This window comes from Paroedura picta, chromosome 6 (genome assembly GCF_049243985.1).
Source record: "Paroedura picta isolate Pp20150507F chromosome 6, Ppicta_v3.0, whole genome shotgun sequence".
Lineage (NCBI taxonomy): Eukaryota > Metazoa > Chordata > Lepidosauria > Squamata > Gekkonidae > Paroedura > Paroedura picta.
Window position 1 is genome coordinate 95966037 of NC_135374.1, and position 22671 is coordinate 95988707.

Below are 22671 nucleotides of genomic sequence, written 5' to 3' on the forward strand. Positions count from 1 at the left end.
CCCCTCCATGCCGCGTTACTGGCTGCCTTGGGCATCGGTGCTCGCCAAAGCGCCTGGAGCGCACTGGAGTGCTCAATCCTACCATTGACTGAGCTGGCGGATGTCTGGAGAGTGAGCTGCCAGAGCTGCATGGGGGGCCTTCAGGTTGGGCTGATCTATCCTCCTCTTTCAGGGTTCTCCCACCTCAGTTCAGTAAGCACAAACTAGGTAAAGGTATCCCCTGTACAAGCACTGGGTTATGTCTGACCCTTGGGGTGACGCCCTCCAGCGTTGTCATGGCAGACTCAATACGGGGTGGTTTGCCAGTGGCTTCCCCAGTCATTACTGTTTACCCCCCAGCAAGCTGGGCACTCATTTTACCGACTTCGGAAGGATGGAAGGCTGAGTCAACCTTGAGCCAGCTGCTGGGATCGAACTTCCAGCCTCATGGGCAGAGCTTTCAAACTGCATGTCTGCTGCCTTACCACTCTGCACCACAAGAGGCTCTACAAACTGGGTATGAAGGGCCATTAGGGATACAAAGCTGTTCGAATAAAGATGTCATCAAATCCTGTGAATACATTAGCAAATATTCCCTGCAGTTTTCCTGATAACATATGGACTTTTCATCACCCCCACCCTCTGTACTTCTGGCCCTTCACATCCCCTTGAACCTGCTAGGGTCTAATTTTTTCATGTCTCCTATAAAGAGGGTCTGTCTAGCAGGGAGCCACCCAAAGAAGTGGCCTCTACAGAATAAAAACAACCCATCCGCAACACGTCCCTAAGAATATTGAAGGGCCCTTTAAAACCCTGGAAGCTGGTTTCAGTGAGACTCCCTGAAACAGAGGTGACCAGAGCCAATAAGAATGTGGGGAAAGGAGATACAGCCAATTGGAGGGAGAACCCTCTAAGGCCCGGCCTCCATGGGCTGTGGGTGATTTGAAGATCCCCCTTCTAAAACCTACTAAGCCTCCTGAGTGCCCATCCATGCCACAGCCCTCTGCAATCACACACCCTCATGCCCAGTCACGCAACCACAACACAAACAACACACACATGCATCCTCATGTCCTTCCAGAATCAACAACTCTTGGCTTACTTCTACCACCCCTGCACTTTAGTGCCTGTTGTATTCCCGGATACAACGGGCTTTACCCCTAGTGGTTTCTGTAAATCAGGAATAATGATGCTTAAGCACATCCTTGAACCCCTCCCCCCAGCTCAAACGAGGCAGTAGGCAGTATGATACAGGAAGGTTTTAAGTTTTTAATGTTGATCTATTTAATTATGAATTTGATGTTTAAACTATGTTGTTACCCGCCCTGAGTCATCCAGGTAGGCTGGGATACTAAATCAAATGTTATTTATTTAACTTGTTGGCTTAATTGAGATTGTTCCCTAAATTGCCATTTCCTTCTCTTTTGTAATGTATCAAGAGCATTCTTTAAATAAGTCCACAGAACAGATCAAGATCCTTTGACGTGCTCAATAATATTAGGATTTGCATCCCCAAGCAAGAGAAGTCCACTTGCATGTGAAAATAAAGGTGGAAATACAATAGAATACATACAAGATTTGGTAGGGTTCCCAGAGAAGACACCAAGAGAAAAAGCCTCACCAGAATGAACTTTGTGTTCTACTTGCTCAAGATTATACCTTTGCTACAGGATTACACCTGTTTGATATGAGAAGTGGCAGGCAGGCAGACTTCACGGGAAATATTGTTGTGGATTTGGGCAGTTCGATTAACTTCCTGGCAGTTTCTCCTAACTTGTTGGCATTTGGTGCTGCTTGGAGTCAGTGACATCTTTTTTTTTCTCCCCCTAGAGAGTTTATCCTCATTGCTGATCTATGCTCTTATGACTCTTCTCCCTTATTTGTAGGTAAACAATAGTTCCAAGAGGAAGTAAAGCTTTGGCTCAATTCAGCCATCTGCAGGCCAAGTTGACTAAACTCTTGTAAAAGGTCCAAAACCTTATCTACAGTCTGTTATCTATTCAGTTTCATTAAAATCTAAACAGGATGAAGTGATTTTTAAAAATATATCATTTTCTTATTTCTGTCCTGTGCTTTAGCATCAAAATTAAATGGGAAGTGAAGAAATTTTGAGAAGATTTAGTTGAGGTTCCTATTGTCCCAGCATCAACATTTTGCTTAACCTGTGGGGCCTTCATAAGAAAACTGAAGACATTTACTTAGCTATGAACAACAGGCCTACCTTCTAATTATTATTCTTATTATATCATATATTATGCCCCATGCATTAATATTATTATGGATAGCCAGAATGAGGTCTATTTCAGATTTGCTTGTACTAATGGTATAAAGATGTCTTATGTTAATGCTTAATTCAACATTAAAGGTAAAGGTATCCCCTGTGCAAGCACCAAATCATGCCTGACCCTTGGGGTTACACCCTCTAGCGTTTTCTTGGCAGACTCAATACAGGGTGGTTTGCCATTCCCTTCCCCACTCATTACCGTTTTACCCCCCCAGCAAGCTAGGTACTCATTTTATTTATTTATTTATTTGTTTATTTATTTATTTTATTTAGATTTCTATACCACTCATTTCTTTGCAGCTCTGGGCAGTTTTACCAACCTCAGAAGGATGGAAGGCTGAGTTAACCTTGAGCCAGCTGCTAGGATCGAACTCCCAGCCTCATGGTCAGAGTTTCAGACAGCATGTTTGCTGCCTTACCACAAGAGGCTCTAAATTCAACTTTAATAAACTTTAAATACAAGAACATTTTCTCATAAATCTGGGAAAGTTTGTCAAGGATACTGCTTAAGTCCTTGTTATCTGTAGAGATGGGTACAAACCAGGAAAATGTGGCTCAGTTATAGTGTGCTTGGTTGATGACCCATGAACTCTCATGACTTTTAGAAGCTAAATGATCCTTAGCATGGTAGGGAGACTAAACTTGCAAGGGATCTCCATCTGGCTCTCCACTCCTTGTTTGGTGAGGATTGGATTTACAAGGTACCCAGGAAACTGATTTCTGGGGGAATTACCTGTGGTCATTTTGGCAGGCACAGGTTCAGGAAGTTCAGGAGGTTCCAGAGTGTATAAAACAGATTCTGTACAATCTAGAGACGTCAAGATTACAGATGATGCCCCCCAGATGTTCTTTACGTCACCTCCAAGTTCTGTCCTCCATTGCTTTGAAGTTTTATAAACATTTAAATTGAATGGATATGGTCTATCTGGAAACATATCTGTTCATGAATTGGCATGGAACACCATAAACAGCTTGAAAGTTGTTAGAAAGTTTGTACAGATTGACCTTCTGTGAACTTCATCTTGCAAACAACGAACCAGACAAAAGTTATCATTAACTTTAGTTCATGAACTGGTTCATATCTATCCCTAGTTACCTGGGAGCAGGGATGAGATTTGAAGTGGGAACTTGCTTTCGAGTAGATGCTGAGTGATGGTTCGAAAGGAAAAGGTTGTGTTCTATGAAAATTAGCATTAAAGTGATTTTGCATTCCATACATACCTTGGAATGTAAAGACCAGAAAGGCAAATCAGTATTAATGAGTGAATCTCCAGTATGAACTGCAAGTAGTATTGGAGAAAGGGTATAAAGTGTTATTCCTGGAATTGTTACTTGGATATTAAAATCAATGTGTATGAAGTGTTATAAAAACACATTGGTGAAAACCAAAGATGGGATTCTTGGACCATTCCATTAAGTACCACTCAAAATTCTAATTGCTACCAAGTTTCTAAATCTGCTATCAAATTTGGCAGTATAAAAAACACTAATTAAAAAAGTTAATCCTGATAACATCTGTCCTTCATTTTTGGTTTTTGTCTGTTTCTTTCATTCTGCATGAAGAAATATCTGTATTTACTATCTGTCTCATAAGCAAGGGGCCCTGTTTCATAAATTGTGTGCCTTGAGAGGAGGGCGTAGAAAACAAATTTGATCCATTTTTAATAGGAAAGTGTTGATCGACACTCCGCAGCCATGCTGACATAAAAATACTTTTGTGAAGCGATGAGATTTCACTGATGAAAGAAATTTCGCCTAGAGTCAAAGCGTTTGAACTTGTAAGAACAGGATAAATGCCTATTAATAAACAGTATTAAATTGTATTAAATGCAATTCCAGAAGAACTGCATGCTCAGAGTGGTCACAAGGCGAGGATGCATAATGCCCCCTCTTCTGTAGCCAATGCGTACGCATGCTGCTTCCAACCAAATCGCTGATATTTGGGAAATTGCTGCAGTACAGGCTAGTCAGGGGTAGTCAAACTGTGGCCCTCCAAGATGTCCATGGACTACAATTCCCATGAACGAATGGTGGCAGGGGCTCATGGGAATTGTAGTCCATGGACATCTGGAGTGCCACAGTTTGACTACCCCTGGGCTAGTTGCAATCCTCTGGGCAGCAGAACATGCTTAATTTCACATTTCATCACTCTCTTAACATTTTAAAGATTTTTATCATTGAGTTAAGTTTTTTTTTCAAATTAATAACAATTGTGAACACAGTTATTTCCAGATCCCTGCTGGCATAGCCATATCCTGCAGAGATTTATTTATTTAATGCTACACTGAACAGATGAAAAGCACATAGTACCATTTTTGGGGGGGGGGGAATAATGTATACATGCACTAAACTCTTGAGAAAACTATATATATAAATCTGTAGCCATTTGTTAGACTTGTTCCTAAGTTGATTCTCTTAGCTGTTTCATATCTGCATGGGAAAAAACCTGCTGCTGTCACACCCTCTAACATACTTCCAAATGATGGAAAGTTTTTTTTTTTTTTTAGAGGGGGGCTATAAATGAAAGATCATCCCCTGTTGAAAGGAGTGAAAAATAAAAGAGGAAGACTTTGTATAGTGATTCTTCTTATCAACAGCCAAGGAGATTGATTTAATACACCACAGCAGCTTCAAGAACCAGCCAGATGTACAGTTGAAATTGTATACCACAATATTGATCAAAGGTGACTTTTTAAAAAGTAGTGCAAGTACCTGGATTACGATGACTTAAAAGCAGTAAGAAAGTAATGCCGTGTCAGACAGGTCAATACTTTTTTTTAAAAAAGGAGGAGCTTTTAAAGGATGTTCTCACAATGGCCCATTATGCACGGCCGCCGAAACGGCGATTTCGGGTCACATGGAAAACGCGGAGGGGGAAGACGCGACGCATACCGGTTATACACGGGGCGGGGCGCGACGGCGGCAAAACCCAGAGTAACCGATTATGCACGCGCCGATCCGGGCGCCGCTTCTGGTTGCGCCCCGCTCACCCGGAAGCTGCGCTTTCTTCCGCGTTTCACTGACGCGGCTTTTTCGGCGGCATGCACCGAAGCTGCAGCCGGTTGCAGCCGGCTCCGTGCGTTATCCGTGATTTTAGTCGCCGCCATTCCACCCCGAATGTGCGTTAAAACGCCCGTGCATAATGGGTCAATGGGATGCTCACCTTGTCTTTTAACTTTCACTAGGACTTCTAAGATTTTCCTGCACACTGATAGAGTCTTCTAAAACATGCCTCATTCTATCAATGCTGATGACTTACATATGTGGTGGTTGGGTATGAGAGCAAAAAAGTATTAGTTGTCATTGGTGAAGTGTCTGAAAAAAGGATTGAATTTAAAATTCCCCTATTCTCCAGGGGTTGTTTTGCTAAATTATCTCTGTGCTCCCAAAGAATAACATGATCTTGTATTTAATTACATTGGCAAGAATACATTATGCCTGATATTGGGAAAAGGATATCATTCCTAATCGAGCAGACTCCAAAAATGTGAAGGATAGGATCTGGCATTGGTTTCCACCCCTCAAAAATGGATAGTTATAATTAGGAACTTTGATTCTATTTCTGTATATTTTATTTTTTGGTACTTGGATTTGTTGTCTGCTCTCTCTTTCTGTGGACTCAAGGAAGATTACATCAACATAAAATTCCATAAATAAAATTAAATACAAAAATTAAAAATTATGTTGAGTTATAGAAATTATTAAAGCATTAAAACAAGATTAAATACTCAGTTTGCCCATTCTCCCTTCCATGGGAAAAGCTAAAGGAGAGACAGTTTTGGTGGATTTCTGGTAGGGAGCCCAGCAGTTTCAGATGAAATTTTAGGTCTTAGCCATAGGCCTGGCAGACGGCTCCATCGTGAAGCCCCGTGGAACAGATTCAAGTCCCACAGGGATCTGACTTAATGATTTCTTGACCACTCCCTCCCTGCCAGTGGTCTCAGGGGGCTTTACAACGTTATCATATAAATCAGTTTTCAATAACAAACGATAATAAAATACAATAATAGCTAAAAAATTCTAATTATAAAATGCTCCATTTCAGTTGAATTACCATCCTCTTGCTGGCTGTTTTCAGTACCTCTGATGGCACCAGGAGGTATTCTGCACAGAGCCAAATAAAACAGTTTAAAAAACAACCAGTTTAGACCACTTTATTATATTACAATCGTTGTTCTGCATTCAATATAGTCTGTTGAAAAACTACGTTGCAATGCTCTATGCATGAAACAATTCATAGCCCTGCCCCCTGTAGTTTTGCCAGTGACATGCTTTGTTCTCTAATGCAGTCACTAATCTGCATAACTAAGGAACTTCTCTGCATGACTAATAGAGCGCCTCAGGCAGACAGGAGAGAAATGAATTGGTGAAAAGCATCTTTCAGAAACAAGACACTTAAAGCACTGAAGAGGAAGTTCACCATGCAGAGCAAAATCAGTTTTGCGGAGTAGATTCACTCTTCTGTGCAGAGATCAGAAAAACAACAATGTATTTAATGAATTTTCATCAACTTATCCATCATGCAGAAAAGGCCCTGGTAGAGCGGGAGCAAAATGGGCAGGGAAGAACAGGGAGGCCCAGTATAATTCTAACCTGCCCTGGCCTCAACTGTAGGCCTGGTGGAAGAGCACTATTTGACAGGCCCTGTGCAGTTCTGACAACTCCATTGGGACCCGAATCTCTGTTGGCAGCTCATTCCACCAGGCAGGTTGAAGCCAGCTGGATCGCTCTGAATACAGAGTGATCTTATTCTGTGTGTCAGTCTTTCTGTTTGATCATTGCAATCAGTTTATTATAAATAATTCTATAGTTGTAAAGTATGCGTACGTATGTCTTATTCACAAATAACAAATATGATGTAAACCGTCCCGAGATGGCTGGCCCAATAGGGGCGGTCTATAAATATGACTATAAATAAACTATACATATTTATTTTTGTATTTATTTATTTATTTATTAGATTTATTACCAGCCGCTCTCATAAGACATCTTGTACAGAATACAAACCCACATCAAATAAAAACATTAAAAATCAGTGCCTTCCAGTATGGTTTCAAACATGTCCTGCTATCTAGTGCCTGGCAATTCCCGAGGGCTCGGACCTTGGCTAATTATGCACATGTTGGCGGATACACTTTAGAAGTAGATTATCCTGTTCTGCACAGGAAAATCCAGCTACAAAAGCACACTAAAAGTTCATCATCCTACATGTGCATAATAGGCCCTTGTCAGCCAGACTATTCACAGCTTTCCAGTTAATGGGGGACTGTTTTGATTGCACATCTGGGTATGACAAGTTGCACTAATTAACAGTCTCATTACTTCTTTTTAAAGCTTTTCCTGGATCTCTGTTTGACGTGTTTGGTAAATGGGACCTACACTATGTCCAATAGCATGTGAAGAACTTTAAGGGGCATCTGGCAGGCATGGTGCCTTGACCTGTATAGCACAGGCTTGCCTGACCTCAGAAGCTAAGGAGAATCAGCCCTAGTTAGGATTGCTACCCAGAGGTAGGCAATGGCAATACACCACTGTTTGTCTCTTGCCTTGAAAAGCATACAAGGGCACCATAAGCTGGCTGTGACTTGATGGTACTACCCATCACTGATAGATATAGTGAATGAACAGGACAAAAATGAAACAAGCCAGTTTTAAAAGTAGGTGTGTGTGGAGTTTTTGAGGGTATCTTTTATCACAGGAATTTGTCTTATTAACAAGTTGGTAAAATGAGCTTTGGGTCTTACTGTTAGATGGATTTGAAACCGGTTGACATACTGTATCCAAAGAGTGCTTGTTAAAAGTTCCTTATTTTCTTGGAGAGGATTGACAAGTCGAGTGCTTAAGGGGTCTGTCCTGGGCGCTGCCTTCGTAAAAGATTTTGATGAAACACTCATTAAATTTGCAGATGTTATTAAATTGGGAGGGGTAGCAAATAAAGCAGAAGATCGAATCAAGATACAGTTTGGAAAATACTAACACGTGAGACTTACAAAATGAATTGCAACATCAATTGATATAAAATTTTGCATTTAGGCAGGAAATGCAAATTCAGTACCACTTTACTGTGTTCTGGTTAGACCTCACTTGGAGTAGTGTTGAGCTTCGGGCACTGCAGGTTAAGATGTCAATAATGTCCAGAGGAGGGCGACAAAAATGGTCAAGGGTTGAGAGGTGATATGTTGGCCATCTTCAAGCATTTGAAGGGTTGTGACATAGAGCAGGGGTAGTCAACCTGTGATCCTCCAGATGTCCATGGACTACAATTCCCATGAGCCCCTGCCAGCATTTGCATTTGCTGGCAGCGGCTCATGGGAATTGTAGTCCATGGACATCTGGAGGACCACAGGTTGACTATCCCTGACATAGAGGATGGGGCAGAGTTGTTTTTTTGTTGTCCCAGAAGGTTGGATCAGAACCAGTGGGATGAAATTAAAGCAAGAGTTTGTGGCTAAACATTCGGAAACACTTCCTGACTGTAAAAACTGTTACTCAGTGGATCACCCTTCTGTAGGAGGTGGTCATGCTTAGGGTAATCACCTCTTGGGGGTCAGGAAGGAATTTTCCTCCAGACCAGACTGGGCCATGACCCTAGAAGCTTTTAATTTAATTTTTGGCCATCCTCTGGGCATAAAGCAGGGATGACTGGGGGAGCGGGGTGAGGGCATAACTGAATTTCCTGAACTGTGCAAGGGGGTGTACTAGATGTCCCTTGGGGGTCATTTCCAGCTCTATGTTTCTTTGTTTAGGATGTTCATATTTCAGGTAATGCTGTGGACACTGGATTCAGTTCTTTACAGTCCTGAGGACTTTCTGAAAAGCGCTTTGCCAAGTCAGCTCCTAAGAAAACTGTTTTGAAAGCTCATTGCTTCTTACCTTTAGATGTGCTATGACCGCAACAAGATGCTGTTTTCCCCAGGGGCTGCTTAACACAGCTGTTTCTTTGTCTACTTATGCAGCTAATTTCATTTTTGCATAAAGCGAACAGATCAGCGTTTCATCTAAAAAGCAAAGCAGGTTGTGGGGAGAAACCTCATTGACCGTGGATGAATCTAACTGCTGGGGCGGGTGGTGGGGAGACTAAATGATACCTTTTCTTTCCCCAAAACAGTCATGGCATTAAGTCGATGCAGAGTACACAGTGTATGTGGTGGAGTCCAAGCAGCTTAGATACAGGATGCTTCTTTTTTTTTTTGTAATGACAGTTTTCTATAGCTGTAATGCTCCAAATGACCTGGGCTGTCCTTTTGCAGAGCTATTCCTAGCATCATGGAATGGGTGAGACAGGATTTGCCTCACTGCTTCAGAAAAGCTTCATTGCTCATGATTGCTTTCATCTTTTAACATTTTCTGGAGACAGAAGGAAGGTGCTAGAGCATGTGAGTATACAGCTTCTAAGAGGGAAGAAATGAATAAAACATGGTGGTGGGGAATTCCTTGCTTTTCAAAACGGCGCAAGGGAGCAATGACTGATATGCCTAAGAGTGATGTCATGGGGCCACTAGAGATGCACAAACATCTGCCAGTTCAGCTCATGGTCACAAACAGGAAACTGAATCTTCAGTGATGCGTTAACTGAGAGCCAGTGTTGTGCAGTGGTTAAGAGCAGTGGTTTCTAACTTGGCGAACCAGATTTGATTAAGAAAGTTTCCGGTGGTATATATATAAAATTAAATTAAATAAAAGCCCCATGTGGTCCCACCCACTTTCTAAAAACTCTTGGCGGGTGCTAGGAAAGGTATGAATGGACACAATGGTGCCCACAGCACCCCTTTGCAGAGCCCTGCTCTAGAGACAACCAATCAGTTTGAGTCTTTGGAAAACTCAATGCAAATCTGCACAACAGACGTTTCCACCAGTTCATCATGAAATGAACAGGCTGGGTGACTAACCGATGGCTGACCAATACTTTCAAACCTAATTGGAGTTCAGTGACAGCTTTAAGATCTTTCGGTCTTTAAGTCTTTTTGCCAGTGGATTCAAACTTTGTTCTGCTGTTTCAAACCAGCATGGCTGCCCACCGTGGTTTCTACTTTCAAACATAGTAGGTTCAACTTTCCAATATGTTCCTGGTGAAATTCACAGCACACATACTGACCACCATCCAAGTACGTTCTGAGTTGCATAAGTCAGGGGTCCCCAACCCTCAGTCAGCGGCCCGGTACCGGGCCGCAAAGGCCATCGTAACGGGCCGCCAGCGGCCGCGGCTGCCTCCCCCCCCTAAAGCAAGAGGGGGGAATAGCTGGCACGGCAGCCGGCGTGGCAGCCGGCATGGCAGCCGGCGCGCCAGCCGGCGCGGCAGCGACGCTACCGCGCACGTGCGGAACTGCCGCGCCTGCGCATTAGCGCCACCTGGTGGCCAAAACGCACATGTGTGGCAATTCCGCGCATGCGCGTTTTTGAGCAACTGCGGCAGCCGGGCCGCTGGCTCTCCCCCATCCCCGGAGGCGGTCCCCGACGAGATGAACATTGGGGACTGCTGGCATAAGTCATCATTCACATAAACAAAACATGGGAAATTGCCTTGCTTGCTAGCATCAAAATGCTATGTTTAAATGACTTGAGCAAAAGTGCTGCCATTGCAGAACAGCACTGAGTTCAACTCTACAGCAGCGCATATAAAGATGTTATCTGGACTGTGAACACCAGCCACAGACAAAGAAAAATCACTTGGCAGTCCCCCAGTGTGAGTTTCCCATTGGAGGAGAGTGAAGCACGGCATTGGATTCTCTTGAATAGGAGAATTTTTATTTATTTCTATTTTATTTCTGCCTCACTGTGGCCGAAGTATGGTGGAATCTTCATCCATTCTGGAGTTTTGCTCTTCCAACACATTGGACAAAGGACTTGGGTTTCGACATTAGCCTTGATTTAGCGTCCCACTCTGTACCTAGGCTTAAGAAACAGGAGGGTCATAAGATGGCAGCCAAGATTGAGCAAGCTAGATTCATCTGCTTTTGCAGAAACACAACAGAGAACCAACAGGTATGAAAGAAAGCAACAGAGTATGGAGGTCTTCAAACTATGCAGGGGCTTTTCTGGACTGTTATAGAACCTGCTTTGTAAGAGAAGTTTCAACTAACAAACGAAGAAACTAAACCAAATGGTTCTAAATGGGCCTGAGGTCCTCTTGTTGTAGCCAGCCGGGGTATCTGCCATGATCTTGAGCAGGAGTGGCCAAACTGGCAGGGATTCATGGGAATTGTGGTCCATTACAGAGAGCCACAGTTTGACTACCCTGGCCTAGAGAATTGTGCCTTCCTAGAGAGTACAGCTTGAGTTTGGAAGGTTTTGTGCCAGTTGGTGTACACTTCTCAACCTGGTTGAGGCTTTGCCTTTGGATCTCTGCTTCTTTTGACCCTTCGAGGAGACTGGGGGGGGGGGGCTAGAAGCGGAAAGAACCAATGGGGCGGGGCTTCTGATCCAACTCTGGCTGTTGAGTGAAGCTGGCTGTGGCAATGAGAAAAAGGGGCTGGACCTTGCACTGGGGGTCCCTCCACTGCCCACAGCACCACTCCTAAAGGTGGGGGGAAGAACAAGAACAGCAGGTTCTTGCTGCTGCTTTCAACTGCTCTAGCTGGCTTCCTGTAGCTGGAGTGATTTACACCTGTCTCACACATGTGAAGACCATGCTTGCTTAACTCCAGCAGGGGAGGCAGTGGTAGAATGGCAGTGATTCTGGAACCCTGTACTGGACTTTTGTCCAGGACCATAAGACTGCCTCTGTGTGGCAGAGAGAGTAGAGGGTCTTTCCCTGGGGATCCTGGGGTGCAAGAAGCTGTGGAACTGGGGGTTCATTGGTCTGCCAGTTGGTTGTCCAATGCAGGATCTGTCCCAATTCTGTTCCAATGTTTCATGGCCTTTTTATTCCCAAGGTTATTTGTGGTCCACTGTATCATTCCTCACCTGCACTCCTTGCCCATTTTGGCCCTGGGCCCACAAGGATATTTGCCTCTAACGTGCTTCCTTTGCCAGTCTCATCTTTCTAAATATTTTATTCCTGCCTCCAGTCATTCCCAGGGGTGGTTGCTTCCCTTTGCCTTTTTCTTTGGGATGGAATTAGCAGACACAGAATCATTTTAGGAAGAGTAAAAGAACGGATCTGGCATCTTTCCACCAGATGTGTCGATTTTTCTTAAAAAGCACCAACTCAGATGTTGAAATGAAAGGTTGACTATAGGCCTTTGTTGAGACTAAATAGTGCAACATCCATGTTGTACAAGGAAAATGTTGGTGTATTGAACAAAAATAATGGTCACCCTAGCAGCTCCAAAGTGCTTAATACAAACAAGTAATCAAGATCCAAGTGATTTAATTTTGAAGCAAAAATGATGCACATTTTCTCTCGAGAGTCATTGCATCTCTAAAAGGTTTAAATCTTGGATATGCCCTGTTCCAGCATGGCAAATAATACCCCACGGATGCATTCAATGTGGTAGTTTTTATTTACAGTAATTAACACTCTTCTATTTTCACAGCAAATCTTTTCTGCTTTCAAGTGTGTCTCCTAGAAGGACCATATCTAATTGAATTACCCTTTTCCTCCGCAAGTTTCAAAGAATTCTCTACTATATCAGCTCGAGTCAGTGGGAGAGAATTTCTTGTCCTCCACAAGGGAATTCTTAAATCGGTTATAATATTTTCCAGGAGTTCCTAATCTTACCATGTGTCATATTTTAGCCTAAGTTAGAACATACCCACAAAATGTACTTTGCTTTTCAGCTGTCAGTTGCTAACTTTAACAACAAACCACATATTCTGTATTTGCTATAAGGGTTAAAATCGCCTTGGATATGATCAACAACCTAGTTAATTGTAAGGATGCTTGAACAAGCACTGGTTTGACTCATGGTTTTGTTGCTGTTTGCAAGTTTTTGCTGAATAGTTCTAATCTGTTCATCTGCTAGTTTCCACATGATCTGCCGCTGCAGCATGGCTTGGCACAGAGCAATTGACTTGCATGGTTGGGATATCCAGGCTAATAGAAAATGCACTTTTGGTTAGTGTAAAGTTAGGCCACAGCTTTATTCACCAATACATGCCAGGAGTGTTGGCATGTCAGGGGTTAGGAGCTCTCCTGTAGCCAGCCGACTACTACTAATATTTCATACTACGGCAACTCAGCTCAGTCCCGATCCAGTTCCCAGCCAGGAATGTGAGTCCCCAAGCCACTGTAATCCCTGTCCAGGAAAGTGTCCACCTGGGATGGCAGAGGGGGCACAGACCTCCTCTGGTCCCATCCCAGGCCACCCGGCCCCTGAGAAACCCATGCCTACCCACACAGGTTGGCCCCCACTCACAGGTCTGCCGCCTCTTTAAGGAAGCCCTCTTATTTTTGGGAATTTTGACACGCAAGACTATTTCCCCTCAACCAGCCAATCTGCAAGCTGTGAGGAAATATAATCATCAATTCACCACTATAACCGTAACAAACCAAATGAAACTGTGGCTTAAACTAACATTCAACCCATCCAACCAAAACTTGGTAGCCAACTGTATAAAAGGTGAATAAAGTCGGGGATCATAAATACACTTTTTTAAAATTAGCATTTAGTGTTAATTTGAGTCTATGTTATCAGCACTCTTTTGCATAGACATATTTTCTCAGAGTTTCATGGATAACTTAGTCCCCCCCCCGACAAACACATTGTATAATTAAGTGACCAGCCTTGTGAGAGCAAACCAACATGTTCTGCTATCAGATACATTCACCATGCAGTAGGCTGAATCCCTAACTAATTCTAGGTGACTTCTAGGTAAATGAATTATAGTAAGTCCATTCTGTATTGGCATCATCGTCGTCGTCGTCATCGTTGTTGTTGTTGTGTTGTTTTAATTTATATCCCACCCCTCACTTGGGGTCTCGGGGCAGCTAACAGCACAGTTTCAAATACAACTTGAATGACATTAAGGCAATAAAAACATAGCAATAAAACATAGCAATATAAAGCTTGACTATTAATAAGGCTAGAGCCTCTTGTGGCGCAGAGTGGTAAGGCAGCGATATGCTGTCTGAAGCTGTCTGCCCATGAGGTTGGGAGTTCGATCCCAGCAGCCGGCTCAAGGTTGACTCAGCCTTCCATCCTTCCGAGGTCGGTGAAATGAGTACCCAGCTTGCTGGGGGGTAAACGGTAATGACTGGGGAAGGCACTGGCAAACCACCCCGTATTGAGTCTGCCATGAAAACGCTAGAGGGCGTTACCCCAAGGGTCAGACATGACTCGGTGCTTGCACAGGGGATACCTTTACCTTTTATTAATAAGGCTAGGATTAATGCCTCTAACCACCAGATGGCCTCCCACTGCTTGTCGGAGTAGTTCTTGGTGAAATAGTGGGAACAGGGAGTGGGGGGGGGGCATGATTGCCTGATTGGATCTGCACTGGCCTCAACCTCACTTAGGATCTCATTCCACCAAGCCAGGCCAGGGATGAAAAGGCCCTGTCCCTGCTTTAGGCCAGACTCACTTCTTTGGGGCCAGGGATCATTAGCCTGTTCGCACTGGTGGAGTGTAAAGACCTTTGGGGGATATATTGAGATAGGCAGTCCCTAAGATTATCTATGGTTGAGCAAGCCACAGCCTGCTTTAGTTGAGACTGTAGATGTTTTGATGCATACACACTCAAAAAGTTTGAATGCAGTCCAAATTACAGGTCTTTTTTTCTAGAGCAAACTGAAGAGGACAGTCAACCAGTTCCTATTTTTAGGTTACTCACTTCCATCATTAAAATAAATGTATTTTAATATTGATTTCTGTAAGAAACTGGATTTAGCCATTAGTTATTGTCAGCAAGACGGCCTGAATTTTACTCTTTTTGGCGGTATAGATTCTTTCCTAGGTAGGATGTAAAACAGAATTGATTTTTATTACCGCTTTAAATAAGTCTTATTTCATAGGCAGGGGATATTTCGTCCAGATTCGCAGCTGAAATATTCACTTTAATTGCTGGGCAGGATTTCAGCTGAACTCTCAACTTTTCTACTGGGAAAATCAAGGGGGAAAATAAATTAGTCTACAAGCCTGTATATATCTGCTAGCCAGCGACTTAGTGAATTATATTACCTGCTCTAATTGTTTTCAGAACTGCTTTATTTTGATTTTATATATAATTTGTCATAGCTTAAGTGCTACCCACTTTGACAATGAAAAATGTATTTTCTTCACTGCAATCTGATTTCTTTTTCTTGGCTTATCAGTCTGGGGGCCTCCAGCGTATTATTCCTTGCCAGAAATATCTACATACTTTTGCTCCTATTCTATAATTACTCAGCAATGTTTTCATACTCAATATTATGCCTACTATAATTATCTTCCACTTTCACAGGGGTTATTTTCATCGTCACCACACACGTTGTCATGTTGGATCATGACGACATGCCCCTGATTACTCTGGGATAAGGATGGGGGCTCATTGCCACTTTCTGTGCACATCTGTATAGGTTTCTTAGAGTAGGGGTAGTCAACCTGTGGTCCTCCAGATGTTCATGGACTACAATTCCCATGAGCCCCTGCCAGCAAATGCTGGCAGGGGCTCATGGGAATTGTAGTCCATGGACATCTGGAGGACCACAGGTTGACTTCCCCTGTCTTAGAGGCATGTATTTTATCACCATTCTGTGTGATAGTGTACTGGGGCATTCCAAAGGATTTCCCATCACTCTCCCAACTTTCCCACAGCACTGTGAAATTCTAGCAGGAATCAAAAGTTGGGGAGATTTGAGGCTGCTGACGAATGGGGAAAACTGACAATGGAATTTCCTTTAAAATAGGGAACAATGTTTATTAAATAAAACACAACAGAAAGTGAAGGGCGGATACAGAGGTGTTGAATGGAAGTTTTAAAAGCAATGAACAACCTTTCAGGTTGCCTCTTTACGGTTATTCTCTTGTTAAATGTTACAATTAAACAACAGCACCCAAATTGTAACTCTCTCACTTCCGGGACAGTTCAAGTTCTAGGATGCTACACTTAACCCACTCTCTTTTTATTCTAAACTTTTCAACAAACTCTTTTCCCCACCAGCTGCCAACCTTCACCTCGTAGATACTCCATCAAAACATCAGCTGTAACCTGCTTCCCAGACTACAGCACTTTTGGCCCCACTGTCATGGGATCCTCTGTTAATGGGTAGTTTTTCCTTCTCCATCACACCCTGTCAGTGCATTTTTACGTTTTCTGTATGGAAAGGGTGTGATGGCAGCCTTTTAATCTGATAGCAGTACAGTATATTTGTTTTTAGGTACAGCTAACAAAAGAGCCTCTTGTGGCGCAGAGTGGTAAGGCAGCAGACATGCAGTCTGAAAGCTCTGCCCATGAGGCTGGGAGTTCAATCCCAGCAGCCGGCTCAAGGTTGACTCAGCATTCCATCCTTTTGAGGTCGGTAAAATGAGTACCCAGCTTGCTGGGGGGTAAACGGTAATGACTGGGGAAGGCACTGGCAAACCACCCCATATTGAGTCTGCCATGAAAACGCTAGAGGGCGTCACCCCAAGGGTCAGACATGACCCAGTGCTTGCACAGTGGATACCTTTACCTTTACGGATAATAAGCAGGCAGGATTAATGTGTTCTGGGAAGTGTGCCCTAATTAGGGAGAGGCCATGGCTTAGTGGTAGAGCCTCTCTTTTGGCATGCAAAAGGCCCCAGGTTCAATCCCAGTCAAAAGGGATTAGGTAGGAGGTGGTAAGAGAACCTGATAGAACCACTGCCCACCTGAGTAGAGAATATTGACCTTGATGGACCAGTGGTCTGATTCAGTGGCAAGCAGCTTCATCTATACAGTATAACAGCAAGTACTGTGAGGCATCTGTAGATGTGAAGAACTACGCAAACCAATCATGGTTGGGTGATCAGTCCAAGTGCCTGAACAGGGAACTCTGCTAGGGATGTCAGTCCCCAGGTTGTACCTGGGGATCCCCCAGCTTTACAGCTCATCTTCCGGTGAGCAAGATTAGTTCCCTTGGAGAAAATAGTTGTTTTGGAGAGTGGACTTCATAGCATATTGGTTTTGGAGAGTGGACTTCATAGCATTATATTCCATTGAGCTCCTTCCATGCCCCAAATCCCACCCACTCTTAGCTCTACCTTCCAAGTTTCCAGGTGTTACCCAACCCTGAGCTGGCAACCCCAGAACTCTCTCCATGTTCAACTTCATCATCTGAACCCACACACTGGCCACAGTCAGTGCAGGGTAACAATACTGATGAGCTGCATCTCTCAGCACATTTTTGGTGTTCAGCCAAGGAAAATTTCCCAAGGATGGGCCTGCACTAGTAAATTTAAAGTAATAATTACAGTTCAGCCGTAAGCAATTAATAAACCTTTGCTAATCTATTCATTTATGTGGGACTGAGATCCATACTATTGCATATAGCTTATTATAAGTAGCATTATAATATGACATAATTCCTGGACTGCTCAATATGTCATGTTGATACTAATGTAATGCTCCAGTTCTTGATGGTGGTTCCAAGCTTCTAAAATCCTAATGCCCTGGTTATTGAGTGTCCTATTGTATTGACTACTGAGCAAGGTACAGTATAAATAATGTAAATAAATAAAGTATCAACTCAAATGCAAGACTAGATTCCCCTCCCAGATATGGCAACCAAAAAAGGAGGTTGTTGCCTTTATATTCACATATACAAGTTCCACTTATATCTAATAATACAGAAATGTATGTCTATAAGATCTTCCCTTTGTGTAAATATGGTATTTTGTCTTACCCCTATTGTAGCCTGATCGTAAAGCGATAAAGACGCAGCAGAAAATCCCGTCTTCCCATGCGTGTTGATACTATGGGTCTGCAGCAGCTCTTCATTGTTTTTTAAAGGGATTTTTCACAATGCACCCGATTATTTTACTGCACCATTTTTGAATTACTGACATAGAGCAGCAGGCTTGTCTGAGAATTTCAGTCTTGAGTTTTGGAAACCCCAGATTGTTAACTTATCTCTGCACTCGATTGTAAGGACACGCAAGCCACATTCTGTCTTTGAATTAAGATCAATCTATCATGTTTCAGCTATTTTAATTTATAAACAAAAATACATGATTGGAGATAAATAGGAAAGTAACTCCACAATTGGGTTGTATAAGTAGCCAGCAGCAGCAGCAGAAGGGGCATATCAGATTTTGGACATCTGGTTCTTTGCTGTTTTGGCAGGTAGCCGCACAGTTTTAAATAAATTGTTTTTAAACAATCAACTTTTAAGCTTGTAGATTTATTTGTAAAGGCATGTAGACTCATTGATTTATATCTCTTTTGTCAGCGGAAGAAACAAGAGTAGCTCTGTAATGTGTCTCCTAGTTTAGGAAACAATTTTTCCCGTCAGAATCCATGGGACTTGAAGGCAAAGTTATGTGAACTAGCCGTGCAGTCTTAAGATGAGTTACACCATTCAAACCCTTGAACGGATTTAGAAAGGCACAATCCTCTTAAGATGGCAATCCTATGAAAACTAACATGGGAGTAAATTCCACTGACCTAGTTTATGAGTCAATGTGCATATGCTTGGAAGGCAAGTCTGTCCTCTGTTTGTTTATTTATTTAGTTAGTTTTTTATAGCGCCCTTCCATATGGCTCTGGGCGGTTTACATAAACAATCATAGGGTAATTACATTGAACATCATAACAAATATAACGATCATAACATAACATCAGCCTGAACAATATTTCAACAGGAATGGTAATTTAGATCGAGCCCTTAGGTAGGTCAGATTATTCAGTCATGAAATGGGGTGTCTGAAGGGGGGGACACCAGTGGATGTCGTTGGATCAGTTGGCATGAAGCCAATGCCTTGCAAAATTGTCAGAGGAGGAGTAGGCCTTGCAAAATTGTCACAGTTTGGTCAGGGCCCTGATCTCTTCAGGGAGCTCATTCCACCAGGCGGGGGCCAGGACAGAGATTGGTGATTGTGGTTCATAATTCTCTGCTCACAGATCTAAGTGGTTAGAGTGGTTTCTCAGTGGCACAGGCTTCCTCGAGAGGTGGTGGGTTCTCCATCTTTGGAAATTTTTAAACAGAGGCTGGATAGCCATCTGACAAAGAGGCTGATTCTGTGAAGGCAAAGGGGTGGCAGATTACAGTAGGACCCATTATGCACGGGGGTTTTAGCGCACATTCGGGGTGGAATGGCGGCGACTAAAATCACCGATAACGCACGGAGCCGGCTGCAACCGGCCGCAGCTTCGGTGCATACCGCCGAAAAAGCCGCGTCAGTGAAACACGGAAGAAAGCGCAGCTTCCGGGTGACCGGGGAGTAACCAGAAGCGGCGCCCGGATCGCCGCGTGCATAATCGGTTACTCTGGGTTTTGCCGCCGTCGCGCCCCACCCCGTACATAACCGGTATGCGTCTTCCCCCTCCGCGTTTTCCATGTGACCCGAAATCGCCGTTTTGGCGGCCGTGCATAATGGGCCCAAATGAGCAATTGGGATTTGAGTGTCCTGCATAGTGCAGGGTGTTGGACTAGATGACCCATGAGGTCCCTTCCAACTATATTATTGTATGATTCTAAGCCTTCAAGACCACACAACGAAGCCATCTTTTAAGAGGTGTACTAGCCAAGCCTAGTGCTTGCCTAGCCACCATCAACATTGTCCAAAGAGATGTTTTCTGTTGAATCTGTCATATTTTCATCCCTCCCTACTTCAAGGAGCCTAGACTATCACACCTGGCTCTTACCTCTTTCATTTTATCATCTCAACAGCCATGTGAGATAAGTTACACTGAGACACAGTTACTAAGTAGTCCCCAGTCACCCAGCAAGCTTCAAGGCTTTTGTAGTCTGGCCTACCATGTCCTAGAAAGGTGATCCCATCCCCGTACCATACAGGTGTTCAGAATTCCCTTTATTTTTCCTGGTGCAGGGCCAGAGTGCTGTGGTAGCCAGTCATGCACCTAGACTTGTATATCATATTGTATTGGCTCAGATGACTCTTGTCTTTGTTACATGCTAGTGCTTTGTTGCTCTGGGTCTTGAGAGAGGAAAGCATGAGCTGCCTTCAGGAGAACTTGATCACTCTCATTAGATTGCTGCAATAATTTTATGCTGCTATTTTTGTGACTGTATTGAATTTTTGGGGGGAGGGAAGTTGCCATAGTATAGCTTGATCTTGTCAGAATTTGGGAGCTAAGCAAGGCTGGCGCTTGGAAGGGAGGCCACCACAGAAGATTCTGCAGAGCGAAGCAATGGCAAACCACTTCTGCTTCTCACTTGCCTTGGAAGCCCTTTGCCGTGGTCTTGATAAATTTCCTTTGAACCGGATGGCACTGTACGTAGACAGTCTGTGCATCAAGCCAATATGCAAAGGAAGAACTGTTCATCAGTCAATGACTAACCATACTTGAACTCTGAGAATGGACCAATCACAGGCCCCTGTTAAGGACCAGTCAGGTTACTTGGCGGCAGGCTGCCTGCAATTATTATATAAGTCTGAAGAGTTCTGTTGTTTGGCGTTTGTGTTGGAGTTAATAAAGGGCTGACTGTTTTCGAAGAAATCATTGTCTGCGTCTACTCTTTCTCTCTCTATATATATAGTCTAAATAAATACATAATCCCTCTTGGTTATCTCTTCTTTGTATAGTTTGAATCATTTCGTCAAAATTAATTGCATATCCTCTTCTTTTGAAGAGTAAACTATAAAAAATGATCAAAGGCTTGGGTGTTTTGCCAGTGCTGAGTCTGACCTTTCTCCAGTTCCCCCTTGAGAGGGGCTTTGCCACTGAACAGATCTGAATTGCTTCTCTTTCCTGAACATTGTAACATGTGGGCTGCCAGCAGAGGATGGGGCTCTGTCCCTCCTGTTCAATGTTTGTCTGAAGCCACTGGGAAAATGTTGCCAGGACCAGACTATACAATTTACTGAGGAGGTTCAGTTCTTTCTCTGATCATACCTCCCTGCCAGGAAGGGGTTGAATGAGACACAGACCAGAAAGTGATGTTGGCGGGCAACTGCATGGGTATGGTTTGCTTCAGCTTTGTGGGTGATACACATCCTTACATTGCAAATAACTATAACTATATTTCAAGATCATCTGGTTTCAGAATTGCACCAATAGCCGTAGGTCATCAGCTAACCAAAAGAGGGCATATTGCTCTAGTCCTTATATATCGTTTTTAAAAATCAATTTAAAATGAATTGGGCATTTAAACAGAAACCAAAAAACGGGAGAAATTGAGAAAGGACCAAACAAGAAGGCAAAGTGAGAGGGGGGAAAACAAAAGAATAAAACGACATGTGATTGAGTCATGTAAAAAAGAAAATTATTACTGTAGCAATTATCGTGTAACTGATCAGAATACCAGAACTGAAAAAACAAACTCTGACAAAAAAAAAAAAAACTGGCCAGCTTTCACAACAGTTAAGCCATACGTTTTTTTAAAATGTTCATATTGATTGGGCTTAATAAACATCTGAATGTAAATTCCTGTGATAGACATGACATTAATAGCTTTATATGGGTAAGAGGAGGCCGCCTGAAATAATTAACAAGGAGAAATTTGCTTTGAAGATATGAGACAATAACATTTCTCGCAGAATAGGACATTTTTAGGATCATTTTCTTTTCTTTTTAGATAACATGTTCTTTAAAAATATAAGTATTGCATATATACATATTTCTGATTTCTGTTGCAAGTACTTCTGGACTTCCATCCAAAAGTCACAGGTCAAGACAGAACATCCAGAAGTTGTTCCAAACACTCATCATAGCAAATATTGCTGTATCAAAAGTCCTTCTCATAGACAAATCAAGATATCAATTAGTAGTTAAACCAACACTGTATGTAGCATGTCCCTTGCTTAATGAAGTAAACAAAGGCAGCAAAAAAAAAGACAGAATGGGAGCAGCCTAAATGTAGACTATTAGTAGGGAAATAAATTACCTGCTTTCTGTATTCAAATTTTAGTCTCCCGTGAATATATTTATTTAATTTATTTAAAATATCTATTAGCTGCCTTTCTCCCTCGTGGAACTCAAGGTATCTTACATCTTACAATATAAATAAAGAGCAATACAAGCAACAATGATAAAACCCGTAAGAGCCGCTGTTTCAAGACTCCAAATTGGACTACCAATAATAAAAGCTATATCAAAATGCAGTCCTAAAGAAAACTGCTGTTACTGCCCATGTGACCTGGAAGTGACACCATTAGTTCCAGGATGTCTGGGTGACACTTTAGTATTTGGGCAAAATTCTCTATGGTAAACTGAAATACCAAAGTGTCATCCTGACTACCAGAATGTGATGGCAATTTGGGCAGTGATGTTGTCACATTGCTGCATCTTCCACTTTTTTCAGGGAAACTTCTGGTGATGGGCATGAACCTAAGAATTCTGGTTAGGAGAAGCCCCCAAACTGAACAAAAAATTCCCCAAACCAAACTGGCCCCATGGCTTGGAGAAAG

The 22671-nt window shown here is 42.8% G+C and overlaps 2 long non-coding RNA genes across 2 annotated transcripts in view; both read right to left on the bottom strand.

Moving 5' to 3' along the window:
- The window catches only part of LOC143840742 (uncharacterized), a 267254-nt gene that overhangs the window by 2661 nt on the left and 241922 nt on the right, over positions 1-22671 (bottom strand). The gene's annotated exons all lie outside the window — the stretch shown is intronic.
- LOC143840815 (uncharacterized) overlaps positions 11030-22671 on the bottom strand; it is a 154688-nt gene continuing 143046 nt past the window's right edge. The window contains exon 3 of the long non-coding RNA XR_013232437.1: positions 11030-11150. This is a non-coding gene — a long non-coding RNA (uncharacterized LOC143840815). The remainder of the gene's footprint in view (positions 11151-22671) is intronic.